This window comes from Pteropus alecto, unplaced genomic scaffold (assembly GCF_000325575.1).
Source record: "Pteropus alecto unplaced genomic scaffold, ASM32557v1 scaffold239, whole genome shotgun sequence".
Lineage (NCBI taxonomy): Eukaryota > Metazoa > Chordata > Mammalia > Chiroptera > Pteropodidae > Pteropus > Pteropus alecto.
Window position 1 is genome coordinate 7,454,957 of NW_006494613.1, and position 8,597 is coordinate 7,463,553.

Genomic DNA, 8,597 nt, shown 5'->3' on the forward strand with positions numbered 1-8,597 from the left:
AATGTTGAAGTTTTTTTCCTGATAGACATATTTATCAAAAATCTCAAATAATTAATTTTTAGATAATCCAACTTCTTTTAAAAAAACACTCCTACAAATAATAAAAATATCATTATTACATTTGTCTTAAATATTAAAATTGATTTATAAAATGTCTTAATTTGGATATATAAACAAAATTATAATGATTATATCATTCTAAAGCTATTTGTTCTACCTCTTCAGTAGCAGTTGATATTTTCCAGGAAATTTAAAGGACACATGCTTTTCTGGATTTCTTCCAAAGCAGTACATTAAATGACCTTGATTGTGCTTAGAATTTCAATTTGGAACCTCTGAGCTTGGATGTGAATTCCAGTTTGAGGTTTTTGTTGAATTTCTACTGAGGCAATATGTGTAACAATACAAAACAAACTGTAGTAAAATTAGCCTCTAAAATGACATGTTTGAGGATGAGTCAAAAATAATTTTTAAAAAATTGATTAAACATAATTAATAAAAGGAAAGCATATATACATACATGTATTATTTAAGATTCCTTCTAATTGTAATACTTAGTAAAGAATCTCCTTTAATACTTAATTACATACACATGTAAAAAGATATTGAGTTGACTTTTTTTTTTGAGTACTAATGCTGTTGTAATATAGAAAACTATCTGAGCTGATAATGAAGAAATGTTATCCTTTTTCTTATTTCAATTAACTTACTTTGTACACGAATTACTAAAATATTACTTTAAACAAAGCATCCACCTTTCTCACATTGATCTCTTGCAACTTGCTAGCAAACACTATATAGAAATTATTTTAAAAAAATATTTCACTGAGATTCTCTGTGATTATTGCTGAAAAAGTTAAGAGAAATGGACATTAGTTTGGGCTACCTCATAAGATTTATGCCTCTTGAAATTGCATTGACAAATGCAATTAGAAGATCCACTTCCATAGGAGGAAAGTGACTTGTGCTTAAAAATAGTACCATAAACTGTCTTAGAAAAAAATCCAAATCAACAACTTTGAAGAATCTATTTTGCAAAGTCTTGAGCTCTTGGTAAATACAGAGTGAATGCATAAAGTAATAACTTTCAACATAATCTTCATAATATTAAAAGGATTGAGCAATTACCTTGTGAAACATTTTTATTCAATTCACCAATAGCTAAAAGAATTTAAAAAATATTGTAAAAAGTGTTGAGTAGAATGAATTTCTCTTTATATTATGAGGTAGTCAAAGAAAGTGTAAATTCTTGTTCTTGAAATGCTCACAATCTTACCAGGAAAAAAGAAACAACGTTAATTGAATTTAAAGACAAATTACTCTATTATTAAATGTTAAATTCATATACTCTATGCAATAGCAACTATTAATTTTTATTGAGTCCTTTACCTTCTTTAACTATCACAACAACCTTATAATGTAGGTACTCTTCTCATTCCTGATCACATTTATAGAAACTAAATCAAAATATATTAATAAACTTGCTCTGATCACAGAGGATTGAACTCCAGCCAACTTATCAAAACATCTGAACGTTCATACACTGAGCTATAAAAGTTATAAAAAATTAGAGAAGAGACATCAGTGTATGATAAAATGACTAGGAAAAAGTTTTATACAATGTGTGGCACTTGATATGTGTCTCAAAGAAGAGTTTGAATTTGGATAGCATTAAGAAACTTAGAACAAGTGTGGCAAAGACAAAATATTTTTCCAGATGGGAGTGGTAAAATTGGGTCAGAAGAGTCTAGATCAAGTAAGATAAATTGGGTGAGAATTTTATCGATTTATGAGGCAGTAAAAAATTATAGATTTTACACTCTAAGAGGCAGAAGATATTGACTATTTGGGAGATTTATACAAACTATCTCTAAACATTTCTTGAACAGACCCTGCAGTCAATGCTGAAGAGTAGTCTAGAATAAATTATTGCAATACAGCCCGTAAAGTACAATAATAGACATGTATAAGTATGCACAACTAAACCAGAGGAGGTATAACAAAGCTTCTGGGAGTGGTGACATCTGAGTTTTGTCTTGAAGGTAAAAATAATGTTTTGAAAAGATTAATCTGACACTGATATGCAGAATGAAATAAGAGAAGGACCTGATGTAAGGTAGAAAAGATAAAAGTCATTTTAGTAAAAAGTAATATGTGGTAGAGACTTGATGAGATGCCAATTTATTTTAAGGATGACAGATTTCTAGTTAGAGAAAGTTATCCCTAAAGAATTATAATTTTAGATTAATAATATACATAAATAAGCTAACTCTGGGACTGTTAATTTACTTATACTAACCACAAAGCTACAAAGACCAGGGTTATGGGATTATTTGCACTGTTCTATGATCTTGGAGGACAAGCCAGTCTTTATAAAATGAAAAAACAGATAATGTGAAAACCTCCATAAAGTTCAGGTCTATAATGGTCAACATCAAAAAATTAAAACCCTCAAAAACATTTATTCAATTAAGTGTTGGCCAAGAACACCATCACGTAGAATTATAATATACTAATCAATAAGATTTCTTCTGAGTTTCCAGATAGAGGTGAAAATTGGATCATATCTACATAAGGTTTTATTTATTCATGCATAGTATCTCCAGAAATATTGTCTATGTAATATTCATTAATTCTGCCTGATGATGATAATAACAATAGAAATAATAATAAAGAGAATAATATCTATCATGCCTCAAATAATTTTGAATTTAGGTAGAGTACGAACAAAAAGCTACAATTTATTTAGCATATAACATATTGCTTTTTTACATCTTATGGATTAGGAATTTTTATAAATCTATATTACAGATCAATAAACTGGGACTCTTGCAGCTAGTGTGTATCTGAGTTGGGAGTCAAACCTGGGAATGATTACAAAGCCCAATGAATTATCTACTATTCTATACTTCCTCTTATATAAGCGTTATTTATGACTCAGAGAAACATTTTTATTTTAGATGCTTTCCTGCTCCAGCTGCCTAAAGTAATTGTTTTAGTAACTGTATAATGTAGAAATGTAGAGGAAAAAATACAAGTATTTGCCTGTAGCAGTAATTAAATTTTAATCCATAGCAGTCCCTGCAGTTTCTTTGTTGTACCCCTGAAATTTGAAATTTAAATGATAGATCTTGGAGGCTGATCTTGGTTGTGGGTCATCCCTTACCTAAGTCAGAAAGATGGTGGCCACAAAGTCAATCAACTCTAGGCTCAAACTTGTTATGAAAAGTGGAAAATATGTGCTGGGGTACAAGCAGACTCTGCAAGTGATCAGAAAAGGCAAAGCAAAACTGGTCATCCTTGCCAACAACTTCCCAGCTTTGAGGAAATCTGAAATAGAGTATTTCACGCCACGTTGGCCAAGACTGGTGTCCGTCACTGTGGTGGTGATGATATTGAATTGGGCACAGCATGTGGAAAATAGTACAGAGTATGCATGCTGGCTATCATGGATCCAGGTGATTCTGACATTAGAAACATGCCAGAACAGACAAGTGAAAAGTAAATCATGCAAATTTTTTCTTTAATGAAACTGTTCAGAGCTTCTTTTAAAAACTTGAAAAACAAACAAACAAACAAACAAAACCCTCCTAATCTCCAAAGTAGGAAAAAGATAAATATCTGTCCTCAAAATCCCATGAACAACATAAGAGGCATCCCATGATAGTGTCTATGGGCTTCCCTGCCACAGGCTCTCAGCCGCCCTTTTCTTTGCCCTGGGCTATAACACTGAATCTAGCTCTTGAAATCATAGTGGGGAGAAAGGCTAGAGTAAGACTCTACTGCAACAATCTTTTGATCTAAATTGTCACTGTGCTGTCATCAAGACTGGCTTCAAAAGCAAGTCCAACTGCAGTTACTCTCTTCGTGTGCATGCTCTTTATGCATCTTGCCAAGGCAGGCAGAGGGTCCTGGAAAAGATGGTATTTTCCTTAGTTAAGCTGTATGGACTTCAAAGTTTAATCCATCTCTAAAACTACAGTCTTAAAAAGTTAATGAAGGTGACCCAAAACTATTGATATTCAGGAAATTCAAAGAATCTGTTATTTCTTTCTGGAATGTCTTTTCCTTTAGCCTCTTGTTATTTCCAGAATTTACCTTGCTGCCTAAAAATTTTGTCAATAATTTTAAATATTTACTGCTAATTCATTTAAATAAATGATAAGCATCTAACATATGTCAGGTCCAGTATTAGGCATTAGAAACAAAAGAACTAGGGAAATTTACTGCTCTGGGAATCCAGAGATATTTGCTATCCCTCTGGTTAAAGACATAAAAGTCTTAGTAAAAGGTGAAGAAAGTAAACAGAAATTATATAACATATTTTTTATTGACAATTTTTCCCCAGACAGAACAGATTCTGATGATGGGCAAACCAAATCACCAAGGGACATGGGTGGGGTTGATAGATGACTGGCCACCAAAATTTTGCATTATCATCAATAAAATAATTTCCTGCTCTGTTCATTAGCAGTTTTTTAGGAGATAAGATTTGTCTTGTGGCAAGTGTAAATTTAAATAAAAATACATTAAGGAAGACTTTCCTCAAAAGTGCCCTCTTGAAAGGAGTCATAGGATTTAATTATTCATTCATGGCCATAAAGATCATGGTCATTGTGAATTTTCCAGCAGACTCAGAGAAATAAAACTAATTTTAACTTTTTTCTAAAGGTATTGTTTTAAGTGAGCTTCTAGTTAACTGCCAAATATGTTTATTGATTCAATTTTCTGACTAATTAACGAAGAGAGTCTATTATCATCTGCCTGATTACAATGCTTATTTGTACTGACAGAACCAGTTGAAAATTTTTTCAGCCTGAAACAAATTTTGAACCTATTAAACATAATATGTTGTGTTTCTTTTTTCATGTTTTTTTTTCATTTTTTAAATTTTATAGATGAAATTGGGCTGATGTAAAAAATAATGAAATCTAAAGAGGAGAAAATAAGTTGTAGAGTGGCTGATTGATGGATTAAGTGGTAGTAGAAGACCTAATTGACTTTTTGTGGCTTGAGCATTTGGAGGGTGGGCAGTGTAGACAATTTTAAAAGTTCTTGTGTTTTAGTATTAATTATTAGCACTAAATTACTATTAGTTATCAACGCCTTCTTCATTAGCTGCCTCCTTGAGGTCATTCTCAAAGTCAGCAGGCAGGGGATTTCCAAACTGGGAGGTTTTGAAGAAAATTGTTGTGATTCAGAGAGAAAATGTGCTGTAAAATATTAACAGCAGATAATTGGCTGTTATACCAGCAGCAGGAGCAATACCAGCAACAATAACTCATGTCTCTCCTCTTCTTTCCAATGTGATGCTCTTCTTAATATCAATAATGTGCACTTATTAATCACCTACCATGTTTCAGACATTGTAATATGTACTCGAATTATAAGATATTTCACTTAATATTTCCAACACGAGTTTGAGGTAAATGTTGAAATCTCCTTTCATTAGATGTGGAAAAAAGTTTTAGATAGGTAAAATAATCAGCCACATTGAACCAGCTAGAAAGTGAAAGAAGCATGATTCAGGCAATATCTGTGTTCAAAACCCATGTTTCTTTCACTCAATTGCTGTGAATTTGTACAGACTAGCAGAAGAGAATATTAAGTATTATAATTGTTTTTTTTTCTATTTTAATTGAGATAATAGATATGTAAATATCTAATTCTGTTTCTAGAAAGAATAGCTTATCCCAGACTATACACTATTTAAGCAAAGAATAGATATCTTATTTTTATACCTGTAAGTCAGCAGCGTTTGCGAAACAAAACTAGAACACGAAAGATAGTGATTCATGCAAGTTAATTAGTGGTTGGCCCAACTATGTACAGTTGTCTTTTCATTTTTTTTAATACCACTGATTACTTTAGATAATTACAAAATTAAATAGTTGCTAATAAAAAGGTAAAATATACTATCCACATGCATTTTAAAAAAATAACTTTTAACTACAAGCAGAGAATACTTGAAGCTGTTCCACTTATGATGGTGACTGATTATCTTTAGGTAATGACCTGAAGAAATGCCCTCTACTTTTAGTCAGCACCTTAATTGGTGTTTGATTATACTTCCTTGACCCACAGCCAAAGAGCCTCAGGATATTTTGTTTTTTTAAGTGGACCAGCAGCGGAAATGCCACCAGTCTCAGCCTGGCTCTCAGTTGCTGGCTGATTTTGGTTGGGGTAGGTGCAGCCATCTAGGCCTCATTTTTCTCGATTGTCAAATAATCCTAAGAAGAGTGGTACAAGAATTAAATAAATTAATGTATAAAAAATATAAGCATATTATCTTACACATAAAGGCTTTTTAATTGCCTATATTTTAACCTTAATTTCATCTGCTTTTTCAAGATATTTATTTTATTATATTTATTTTAAATATAGACTCATTGTCTATATTTAAAACATTTTTAATAAGAGGTAAATTCTTTTAAATAAAATGAAAAATACTAAAATATGAAATATGGTACATTGATACAAAACTAAATTATTGCTTATTCTCTGGAAATTGATAAATTACATATTTTAGCTCTTTCTATCTTTTTCTCTTTTCTTTTTGTGGTTGTTTTACAATCTGGTTTTGTCTGAATAACCACAGAAATCTCATGTTATGCAGTGACTCAGACACACTTTGAAATAATAGCTATGTTAACTGACTTTTAATTCTATTTTACTTCCCAGTTGCTCTCCACATGTCCCCAAAGTTTAATAAAGCTGAAAACATTTTATTTTATTGTCTCAGACTATTGATTATCTGTTTAATGTAATGTTGAAAACTCTGTGATATATTGCCTTTGCTACACTGATTAAATGAATTATCTTAAAGAAATAAGAGTTCTGCTTTAAAGCAAACAACCCTGATACAGAATAGAACAGTTTTTGTTTTTTTTTTCTCCAACATTACTTATGGCTCCATTAAAAAACACACAAATCTTATTCTCAGTCTTGCAAAGGAAAGAAATTTGATTGTTTCACAACAGATTTAGATATTCCTAGGGGCATTGTATGACAATTTAGATTTATTGATTTTATTACCAATATAAGCTTATTTAAAGAAATGAATAACAAAATCACTGTCTTCAGAGAAATGAAAACAACAAGAAAAGGAAAAAGTTTTGAATTTTGACCTCATTAAAAAATATTTGAGATAAAAAGAAAGCACTGAATAAGAGCAAGACAAAAAGATATGTCACTGTTTAAACCGATTCTAATTGTACACTTGAAACCACAATAAAAAAAAAATAAAGAGAAAGGAAAGCAATAAGCAAACAAACAAACAAACAAACTGATTCTAAGGGTTATTTAATATTAATACAGACTAACAAGGAAATAAATGTGAGTGAAGTACTGTATTATTTCCTAGGGCTATCATAACAAAGTATTACAGAATGGTGGCTTAGAACAATGGAAATTACTTTCTCACAGGCTGAAAATCAGGGATCAAGATGACCTCAGAGCTATTTCTTTTGAGGCCTCTGTTCTTGGCTTGCAGATGGCCATCTTCTCCTGTGTTCACTTGGTCTTCCCTCTGTGTTCGTTTATGTTCTAATCTCTTCTTATAAGGACATCAGTCATACTGAATTAAGGTCCATTCTAATGACCCCAGTTTAATTTAATTACCTCTTTGAAGGGCTTATAGCCACATACAGTCACATTCTGAGATACTGAGAGTTAGATCTTCAACATATGAATTTCAGGAGGACACAATTAAGTCCTACAACTGCTTAATATAATGATGATGTACATGAGTCCCTTTATTCATCTTGAGAATGTGATGTTGAGAATGGTATTTGCTAACAGACTTAATTCACTTGCAGGGATGCATTAACATTGCAGAAGCACAATCCGCTGACCAAAGACTCTGATCTTAGACATTATTTTTTTCCCAATACCTCTTCCTTATCAGAGGAACAGTATGTACCTTATTTTCAGGGAGCAGCTCATTCTCTTTTCACCATAGGAACTAAACATACCCTCTTCATAAATATAGTCACATGCTTGACCATACTGATTGGACAAAGAAAGAGCATTTCACTTAAGCCATTTTATTCAATTTTTAGATACAAAACTAAAGGAAGGGCTAAGATGATATAAGCCCAGGAGTTCTAAGGTGTGCCAGTGCTAGTCTTCTGGAAAAAGCCAGTTTGCAGTGGGAGAAGACAAAATTAACATGTCATGATTACAAAGATAATGGGCAGAAAATTCTGGAAAATTTTAAATTCTTGGCCATCTCTACCTCATTGATACCCTTTTTCATCATTACATGAGTCAAAAAATTCTTCCTTTTCTCTATGCTAGATCAAATTTAGATTTTGTAACTTTTGAGGAAAGATTAGTGATTTTGTCTACAAGACAAAGATTGACCAGTACAGAAGCAGAATATGACCTCTTTCTATTTAATTTGGGCAACAATTTTTATAAATACTGTGACCAGCATTTTTATTGTAATGGAGATGGGGCAATAGAATGCTATATTTCAAAGGCCAGTGAAACAAATAGTGAACAATTTTTTCTTTTTTCTTTTTTCTTCCTCGCTCCTTCCCTCCCTCCCTCCTTCCTTTCCTTCCTTCCTTCCTTCCTTCCTTCCTTCCTTCCTT